Source organism: Balaenoptera acutorostrata, chromosome 3, assembly GCF_949987535.1.
Source record: "Balaenoptera acutorostrata chromosome 3, mBalAcu1.1, whole genome shotgun sequence".
NCBI lineage: Eukaryota > Metazoa > Chordata > Mammalia > Artiodactyla > Balaenopteridae > Balaenoptera > Balaenoptera acutorostrata.
The window spans coordinates 15114364-15125145 of record NC_080066.1 but is presented as its reverse complement, the minus strand read 5'-3'; the positions used below and the strand labels follow the sequence as shown (position 1 = coordinate 15125145).

General features: G+C 42.0%; 1 pseudogene; it reads right to left on the bottom strand.

Annotated features, from left to right (window-relative positions):
* Nucleotides 1–289: 289 nt before the first annotated feature.
* On the bottom strand, nt 290–919 carry LOC103011690 (60S ribosomal protein L19-like; annotated as a pseudogene).
* Nucleotides 920–10782: the final 9863 nt, after the last annotated feature.

The window sequence follows — 10782 nt, the reverse complement described above, 5'->3', positions numbered from 1 at the left end:
TGTAATATTCACAAACACTTTGGCATGAATATAATGCTACTAAAGCAAGGAAATTGTGAAAAGTACTGGTTTTAAAGCAGATGACTCCGAGAATCGCCTGTTCTATCTTTTCACCATCAGCTGGTTAGTTATCTTCGTCACAAGCCAGCCTGGTTCCAACTACCCGACTGTGAGGTTAGCCATGGGGTCTCCTACCATTTGTCTTTTGTTCTTCTTGAGAAGATTTTTTTTAATAAAGGCAGATAAAGGCTTGTTTTTTATTGAATGAGTGGTCTATCTAATTGCCGAGGCCACTATGTACAGAGAAGAGAGGGAGAACTTTATTTCTTGGTCTCTTCCTCCTTGGACAGAGTCTTGATGATTTCTTCCTTCTTGGCCTGGAGCCGGTCTTCATGGTGCTCGCGGACTTCCTTGGTCTTAGACCTGAGGGCCTCAGCCTGGTCCGCCAGAAGCTTCTCGCAAGCCTTGTCTGCCTTCAGCTTGTGGATATGTTCCATGAGAATCTGCTTGTTTTTGAACACGTTCCCCTTCACTTTCAGGTATAGGCTGTGATACCTGCGGTGGTCAACCTTCTTAGATTCACGGTATCTTCTGAGCATCCAGCACAGAATTCTCATCCTCCTCATCCAGGTTACCTTCTAGGGTATTAGAGCGTTGGCACTACCCTTTTGCTTACCTATGTCCATATGCCTGCCCTTCCTGTGGGCCAAGATGTTTTTCCGGCATCGAGCCTGGGAATGGACCATCACAGGCTTCCGGATGATGAGCCCATCTTTCATCAGTTTCCGGATCTGCTGACGGGAGTTGGCATTGGTGATTTCCTTAGTCTCATTGGGGTCCAACCAGACCTTCTTTTTGCCACAGAGGAGGACACTGGAGGCAAGCCTCTTCTGAAGCCTGAGCATACCCATGGCTGCAGCCGCAGTGGTGAAAGGCGAGAAGATTTTAGATAAGTTGGGAATCAAATAAAATGCCATTTCTTTTACTAATTGTCCTTCATGTAAGTCGAAGTTGCCATAACTGAATTGGCTGAATCTCTAAATCCCCCTGTGACCTTTTATCTGCTCTTTAAAGTTGGTTCTGTAGTTTAGTTTTCAAAGAGGTATTCTCAGTTATTGAGCCCCTACCGCTCACCCTTCAGGTCTCAGCTTAAGTATCACTTTCCCACAAAACATTCCCAAACTATCCCGCCTACGTTTGGTCACCTGGTAATATGCACACGCAGAGCACTGCAAATTTCTTTTAATCTATATTCCGCAGCTTTAATGACCTATTTCTTTCTTCTTTAATAAACTATAACTTCCAGGACGGTGGAGAATGCCTTGTTCACTAGCCCCAGCCCCAGCCAGTGCATCCAGATCCAATATAAATTTGGATAAATGTGAATAAATGCAGGGCGGCACGGTACCACTGAGGATGCCAAGCTCTAGAAGCACCTCAGGGAGTTCATTGTCTAGTCAGGCATGCAGGATGGATGAATATAAATACAAACAATATGAAGATAAAATAAGGAATAATCAAATGCTTTTTGAAAAAGCTATAATTTCAGTGAGGTTTACAAGGATTTAGGGGAGTGAGGACTGTGGCTCGGGATGACAAAGCAACCAGAGGGATGGAGCAACTTAGCTCCACAGAGAGGAAGTCACCTTGGCCATGGTGAGTCATGCATAATGGACTCTAGGGACACATCTGTACCTTTTCATTTTATTCCACAGGATATGTAATATCATATTCTCTCTCTCATTCTCTTTTTAAAATTCTTTTTTAACCAGATGTAGTAACTCCAAAAGCAAACCCTTTGGGAACATTTAACATTTAACATGATGATATGTAGAGGTAAAAAATGAGAAGGGAAGGAGTCCATTTTTGTAACCGTCCACAAGGCATAAGAAGGACAACAGTAAATGCATAGGGGAGGAAAAGCTTCCTTCTGCCCTCTGAGGTTCTGTGGCTGGGCCTGAGAATTAAACTGGCATAAGATAGATTAACAGGAAAAAGCCTACAGGTGTTATTTAATACAGCCCACCCTTAACCAAAGCAGGTCTGAACTGCACAGCTCCAACTATATGAGGATTTTTTTCTTTTTTTCTTTTTCTTTTTGTTAACATCTTTATTGGAGTATAATTGCTTTACAATGGTGTGTTAGTTTCTGCTTTATAACAAATTGAATCAGTTATACATATATATATGTCCCCATATCTCTTCCCTCTTGCGTCTCACTCCCTCCCTCCCACCCTCCCTATCCCACCCCTCTAGGTGGTCACAAAGCACTGAACTGATCTCCCTGTGCTATGCGGCTGCTTCCCACTAGCTATCTATTTTACGTTTGGTAGTGTATATATGTCCATGCCACTCTCTCACTTTGTCCCAGCTTACCCTTCCCCCTCCCCGTATCCTCAGGTCCATTCTCTAGTAGGTGTGCATCTTTATTCCCATCTTGCCCCTAGGTTCTTCATGACCTTTTTTTTTTTTTTTTTAGATTCCATATGTATGTGTTAGCATACGGTATTTGTTTTTCTCTTTCTGACTTACTTCACTCTGTATGACAGTCTCTAGGTCCATCCACCTCACTACAAATAACCCAGTTTCGTTCCTTTTCATGGCTGAGTAATATTCCATTGTATATATGTGCTACATGTTCTTTATCCCTTCATCTGCTGATGGGCACTTAGGTTGCTTCCATGTCCTGGCTATTGTAAATAGAGCTGCAATGAACATTTTGGTAGATGACTCTTTTTGAATTATGGTTTTCTCAGGGTATATGCCCAGTAGTGGGATTGCTGGGTCATATGGTAGTTCTATTTTTAGTTGTTTAAGGAACCTCCATACTGTTCTCCATAGTGGCTGTATCAATTTACCTTCCCACCAACAGTGCAAGAGGGTTCCTTTTTCTCCACACCCTCTCCAGCATTTATTGTTTGTAGATTTTTTGATGATGGCCATTCTGACCGGTGTGAGATGATACCTCATCGTAGTTTTGATTTCCATTTCTCTAATGATTAATGATGTTGCATTCTTTCATGTGTCTGTTGGCAATCTGTATATCTTCTTTGGAGAAATGTTTATTTAGGTCTTCTGCCTATTTTTGGATTGGGTTGTTTGTTTTTTAGATATTGAGCTGCATGAGCCGCTTGTAAATTTTGGAGATTAATCCTTTGTCCATTGCTTCATTTGAAAATATTTTCTCCCATTCTGAGGGTTGTCTTTTGCCTTCTTTATGGTTTCCTTTGCTGTGCAAAAACTTTTAATTTTCATTAGGTCCCATTTGTTTATTTTTGCTTTTATTTCCATTTCTCTAGGAGGTAGGTCAAAAAGGATCTTGCTGTGATTTATGTCATAGAGTGTTCTGTCTATGTTTTCCTCTAAGAGTTTGATGGTGTCTCGCCTTACATTTAGGTCTTTAATCCATTTAGAGTTTATGTTTGTGTATGGTGTTAGGGAGTGTTCTAATTTCATTCTTTTACATGTAGCTGTCCAGTTTTCCCAGCACCACTTATTGAAGAGGCTGTCTTTTCTCCACTGTATATTCTTGCCTCCTTTATCAAAGATAAGGTGACCATAGGTGTGTGGGTTTATCTCTGGGCTTTCTATCCTGTTCCATTGATCTATATTTCTGTTTTTGGGCCAGTACCATACTGTCTTGATTACTGTAGCTTTGTAGTATAGTCTGAAGTCTGGGAACCTGATTCCTCCCGCTCCATTTTTCTTTCTCAAGATTGCTTTGGCTATTCGGGGTCTTTTGTGTTTCCATACAAATTGTGAAATTTTTTGTTCTAGTTCTGTGAAAAATGACAGTGGTAGTTTGATAGGGATTGCATTGAATCTGTAGATTGCTTTGGGTAGTAGAGCCATTTTCACAATGTTGATTCTTCCAGTCCAAGAACATGGTATATCTCTCCATCTATTTATATCATCTTTAATTTCTTTCATCAGTGTCTTATAGTTTTCTGCATACAGGTCTTTTGTCTCCTTAGGTAGGTTTATTCCTAGATATTTTATTCTTTTTGTTGCAATGGTAAATTGGAGTGTTCTCTTGCTTTCACTTTCAGATTTTTCATCATTAGTGTACAGGAATGCAAGAGATTTCTGTGCATTAATTTTGTATCCTGCAACTTTACCAAATTCATTGATTAGCTCTAGTAGTTTTCTGGTAGCATCTTTAGGATTCTCTATGTATAGTATCATGTCATCTGCAAACAGTGACATCTTTACTTCTTTTCTGATTTGGATTCCTTTTATTTCTTTTTCTTCTCTGATTGCTGTGGCTAAAACTTCCAAACTATGTTGGATAATAGTGGTGAGAGTAGACAACCTTGTCTTGTTCCTGATCTTAGTGTAAATGGATTTAGTTTTTCACCACTGAGGATGATGTTGGCTGTGGGTTTGTCATATATGGTCTGCATCTATTGAGATGATCATATGGTTTTTCTCCTTCAATTTGTTAATATGGTGTATCATGTTGATTGATTTGTGTATATTGAAGAATCCTTGCACTCCTGGGATAAACACCACTTGATCATAGTGTATGATCCTTTTAATGTGCTGTTGGATTCTGTTTGCTAGTATTTTGTTGAGGATTTTTGCATCTATGTTCATCAGTGATTTGGCTTGTAGTTTTCCTTCTTAGTGACATCTTTGTCTGGTTTTGGTATCAGAGTGATGGTGGCCTTATAGAATGAGTTTTGGAGTGTTCCCCCCTCTGCTATATTTTGGAAGAGTTTGAGAAGGATAGGTGTTAGCTCTTCTCTAAATGTTTGATAAAATTCGCCTGTGAAACCATCTGGTCCTGGGCTTTTGTTTGTTGATAGGCTTTTAATCACAGTTTCAACTTCAGTGCTTGTGACTGGTCTGTTCATATTTTCTATTTCTTCCTGGTTCAGTCTCAGAAGGTTGTGCATTTCTAAGAATTTGTCCATTTCTTCCAGGTTGTCCATTTTATTGGCATATAGTTGCTTGTAGTAATCTCTCATGATCCTTTGTATTTCTGCAGTGTCAGTTGTTACTTCTCCTTTTTCACTTCAAATTCTATTGATTTGAGTCTTCTCCCTTTTTTTCTTGATGAGTCTGGCTAATGGTTTATCAATTTTGTTTATCTTCTCAAAGAACCAGCTTTTAGTTTTATTGATCTTTGCTATCATTTCTTTAATTTCTTTTTCATTTATTTCTGATCTGATCTTTATGGTTTCTTTCCTTCTGCTAACTTTGGGCTTTTTTGTTCTTCTTTCTCTAATTGCTTTAGGTGTAAGATTAGGTTGTTTATTTGAGATGTTTCTTGTTTCTTAAGGTAGGATTGTATTGCTATAAACTTCCCTCTTAGAACTGCTTTTGCTGCATCCCATAGGTTTTGGGTCGTCGTGTTTTCATTGTCATTTGTTTCTAGGTATTTTTTGATTTCCTCTTTGATTTCTTCAGTGATCTCTTGGTTATTAAGTAGTGTGTTGTTTAGCCTCCATGTGTTTGTATTTCTTACAGATTTTTTCCTGTAATTGATATCTAGTCTCATAGTGCTGTGGTCAGAAAAGATACTTGATACAATTTCAGTTTTCTCAATTTTACCAAGGCTTGATTTGTGACCCAAGATATGATCTATCCTGGAGAACGTTCCATGAGCACTTGGGAAGAATGTGTGTTGTGTTGTTTTTGGATGGAATGTCCTATAAATATCAATTAAGTCCATCTTGTTTAATGTATCATTTAAAGCTTGTGTTTCCTTATTTATTTTCATTTTGGATGATCTGTCTATTGGTGAAAGTGGGGTGTTAAAGTCCCCTACTATGATTGTGTTACTGTCAATTTCCCCTTTTATGGCTATTAGTATTTGCCTTATGTATTGAGGTGCTCCTATGTTGGGTGCATAAATATTTACAATTGTTATATCTTCTTCTTGGATTGATCCCTTGATCATTATGTAGTGTCCTTCTTTGTGTCTTGTAATAGTCTTTGTTTTAAAGTCTATTTTGTCTGATATGAGAATTGCTACTCCAGCTTTCTTTTGATTTCCATTTGCATGGAACCTCTTTTTCCATCCCCTCACTTTCAGTCTGTATGTGTCCCTAGGTCTGAAGTGGGTCTCTTGTAGACAGCATGTAGACGGGTCTTGATTTTGTATCCATTCAGCCAATCTATGTCTTTTCGTTGGAGCATTTAATCCATTTAATTTAAGGTAATTATCAATATGTATGTTCCTATTCCCATTTTCTTAATTGTTTTGGGTTTATGATTGTAGGTCTTTTCCTTCTCTTGTGTTTCCTGCCTAGAGAAGTTCCTTTAGCATTTGTTGTAAAGCTGGTTTGGTGGTGCTGAATTCTCTTAGCTTTTGTTTGTCTATAAAGGTTTTAATTTCTCTGTCGAATCTGAATGAGATCCTTGCTGGGTAGAATAATCTTGGTTGTAGGTTTTTCTCCTTCATCACTTTAAATATGTCTTGCCACTCCCTTCTGGCTTGCAGAGTTTCTGCTGAAGATCAGCTGTTAACCTTATGGGGATTCCCTTATGTGTTATTTGTTGTTTTTCCCTTGCTGCTTTTAATATTTTTTCTTTGTATTTAATTTTTGATCGTTTAATATGTGTCTTGGCATGTTTCTCCTTGGATTTCTCCTGTATGGGACTCTCTGTGCTTCCTGGACTTGATTAACTATTTCCTTTCCCGTATTAGGGAAGTTTTCAACTATAATCTCTTCAAATATTTTCTCAGTCCCTTTCTTTTTCTCTTCTTCTTCTGGGACCCCTATGATTCGAATGTTGGTGCATTTAATGTTGTCCCAGAGGTCTCTGAGACTGTCCTCAATTCTTTTCATTGTTTTTTCTTTATTCTGCTCTGCAGTAGTTATTTCCACTGTTTTATCTTCCAGGTCACTTATCCGTTCTTCTGCTTCAGTTATTCTGCTATTGATCCCTTCTAGAGATTTTAAAATTTCATTTATTGTGTTGTTCATCACTGTTTGCTTGCTCTTTAGTTCTTCTAGGTCCTTGTTAAACGTTTCTTGTATTTTCTCCATTCTATTTCCAAGATTTTGGATCATCTTTACTATCATTATTCTGAATTCTTTTTCAGGCAGACTGCCTATTTCATCTTCATTTGTTAGGTCTGGTGGGTTTTTACCTTGCTCCTTCATCTGCTCTGTGTTTCTCTCTCTTCTCATTTTGCTTAACTTACTGTGTTTGGGGTCTCCTTTTTGCAGGCTTCAGGTTCGTAGTTTCCGTTGTTTTTGGTGTCTGTCCCCAGTGGCTAAGGTTGGTTCAGTGGGTTGTGTAGGCTTCCTGGTGGAGGGGACTAGTGCCTGTGTTCTGGTGGATGAGGCTGGATCTTGTCTTTCTGGTGGGCAAGTCCACGTCTGGTGGTGTGTTTTGGGTGTCTGTGGACTTATTATGATTTTAGGCAGCCTCTCTGCTAATGGATGGGGCTGTGTTCCTGTCTTGCTAGTTATTTGGCATAGGGTATCCAGCACTGTAGCTTGCTGGTCGTTGAGTGGAGCTGGGTCTTGGCATTGAGATGGAGATCTCTGGGAGATTTTAGCTGTTTGATATTACGTGGAGCTGGGAAGTCTCTTGTGGACCAGTGTTCTGAAGTTGGCTCTCCCACCTCAGAGGCACGGCCCTGATGCCTGGCTGGAGCACCAAGAGCCTGTCCTCCACATGGCTCAGAATAAAAAGGAGAAAAAAAAGAAAGAAAGAAAGAAGAAGATAAAATAAAATACAATAAAGTAAAATAAAAGTTATTAAAATAAAAAATAATTATTAAGAAAAAAATATTTTAAGTAATTAAACAAACAAAAAAAACGGACAGACAGAACCCTAGGACAAATGGTAAAAGCAAGGCTATACAGACAAAATCACACACAGAAGCATACACATACACACTCACAAAGAGAGAAAAAGGGAAAAATATATATATATCATTGCTCCCAAAGTCCACTGCCTCAATTTGGGATGATTCGTTGTCTATTCAGGGATTCCACAGATGCAGGTACATCAAGTTTACTGTGGAGATTTAATCCGCTGCTCCTGAGGCTGCTGGGAGAAATTTCCCTTTCTCTTCTTTGTTCGCACAGCTCCAGGGGTTCAGCTTTGGATTTGGACCCGCCTCTGCGTGTAGGTCGCCTGAGGGCGTCTGTTCTTTGCTCACACGGGACGGGGTTAAAGGAGCAGCTGCCTCGGGGGCTCTGGCTCACTCAGGCCGGGGGGAGGGAGGGGTATGGATGCGGGGCGAGCCTGCGGCGGCCGAGGCCGGCGTGACGTTGCAGCAGCCCGAGGCGCGCCGTGCATTCTCCCGGGGAAGTTGTCCCCCGATCACGGGACCCTGGCCGTGGCGGGCTGCACAGGCTCCCGGGAGGGGCGGTGTGGAGAGTGACCTGTGCTCGCACACAGGCTTCTCGGTGATGGCAGCAGCAGCCTTAGCGTCTCACGCCCGTCTCTGGGGTCCGCGCTGATAATCAGCCGCGGCTCGCGCCCATCTCTGGAGCTCCTTTAAGCGGCGCCGCGAAACAAAGAGGCAAGAAAAAGTCTCTTGCCTCTTCGGCAGCTCCAGACCTTTTCCCGGACTCCCTCCCGGCTAGCTGTGGTGTGCTAACCCCTTCAGGCTGTGTTCACGCCGCCAGCCCCAGTCCTCTCCCTGCGATCTGACCGAAGCCCGAGCCTCAGCTCCCAGCCCCGCCCGCCCCGGCGGGGGAGCAGACAAGCCTCTTGGGCTGGTGAGTGCTGCTCGGCGCCGAGCCTCCGTGCGGGAATCTCTCCGCTTTGCCCTCCGCACCCCTGTGGCTGAGCTCTCCTCCGTGGCTCCGAAGCTTCCCCCCTCCGCCCCCCGCAGTCTCCGCCCGCGAAGGGGCTTCCTAGTGTGTGGAAACCTTTCCTCCTTCACGGCTCCCTCCCACTGGTGCAGGTCCCGTCCCTATTCTTTTGTCTGTTTTTTTCTTTTTTCTTTTCCCTACCCAGCTACGTGGGGAGTCTCTTGCCTTTTGGGAGGTCTGAGGTCTTCTGCCAGCATTCAGTAGGTGTTCTGTAGGAGCTGTTCCACATGTAGATGTATTTCTGATGTATTTGTGGGGAGGAAGGTGATCTCCGCGTCTCACTCGTCCGCCATCTTGAAGCTTCTTGAGGATTTTTTTCAATAGTAGATATGACTACCGGTCCTGCAGGTGGTGGGATCTGCAGATGTGGAACTGCTGATACGGAGGGTGGACTGTAAGGTTTTTTTTTTTGGTATTTTTAGTTCGGGTTTTTTTTTTTTTTTTTTTTTTTGGCTGAGCTGCACAATCTGAGGCATGTGGGATCTTAGTTCCCTGACCAGGGATCGAACCCGTGCCCCCTGAAATGGGAGCAAGGAGCCCTAACCACTGGACCGCCAGGGAATTCGGGTAGACTCTACGTTATCAGAGGACTTGGAACTGTATGGAGGGTAGCACCCCAACCCCTGCGTTGTTCAAGGGTCAGCTGTATTGTTATGTGCACACTGAGTCTTCATAAGGAAAAAGAAAATCTGAAGCAGCAGGTGGGACCAAGAGTTTATACACATTTTAAACAAAGAAAGAATACATTTGTAAAGTGACAAGACAAAGAGGCTTGAGCTGGGCAGTGGATTGTGGGATAGTGACCAGGAAATATATGAGGGAAACTAATGGAAGATCAGGGTTGTTTAGGTTGGTTTGTTTGGGGATGACTCCCAGTCTCTAGAGATAAGAAAGTTCTTCTCTTCCTGGTACCGGAGGGCCCATTTCTCACGGGAAATCTTATGACCTGTTTTTAGGGAGAAAGGAGGAGGGCAGAGAGCCCTTCCTGTATCTGCCGTTTCTCAATTGCCTTTGGCTCAAAATAATCAATATACCAAAGCGTTAATGTTTTGGTGTGGCATATTCTGAACCCCTTCAATGGGAAGGAAGAAACAAGGACAAGACCATCAGGACCTGATGCCGGATTAGATGGAGAGGGCAAAGAGAGGGAAGTGTCTTAGAGGACGCCCAGAATCTGAAGAGATGTGAAGAATAGCAGGGAATGGGGGTGGCGGGGCGGGGGGTGGTGGTGGGTGGGGGGTGAAGGTTGGATACCTTGTTTGAAGTCAGCAGCACAACCCAGCTAGGAGAAACAGCGTGCATACCATGTGACCTTGAAGCTCTGTTTGGCTGGAGGACAACAGCATATAGATGATTTGCCAGCCTGGAGAACTTAGAGAGTCTTTAATTGGAGAAGAAAAATATTAATGTACTGGCTTTGCTTGTCAATCTAAAAGGCAATAATGAAAATAGTTCTCTAATGGAGACCCAAAAAGTGATACTGATCTTTCTGGTTCAAAATTTGCATACACCATCAGTGACTTCTAATCTTCATAAAAAATCAGAAATATGAATATAGCTTAATACTTTGACCTTATTCATTACTGCCAACTGCAGATGTTAAAGGCAAAAATCCAATGATAAACATGATGAATTTTTAAACCAAGCAGATCACCAAGGCCATCATTTACCAAGGCCAGTGTAATGACAGAATACACACACAAGTTCCATGCCATCATTTACTATAAAGGAAGGGTTTCTTATAAAGAGTGAACTTTTGTAGCATGAACTACTCTGCACGAAAGAAAAACTGGCTTTGGTTTCTAGAACTGAAGATCTAAGTGTGCAGAAAGTGGGCCAGAATAACTACAAAGTGTCAGGACTGTAAAAACAGTTCTGCAGCTTTTCCCAAAGGTGTTGCCTTCGAGTCATCTGGGATGCAGTGTTGTAGTTGTTGGGTGGGTTTGTACTTGGATAGGTTACGGATTCTTCAAGAAATTAACAGATAGTCAGCAAC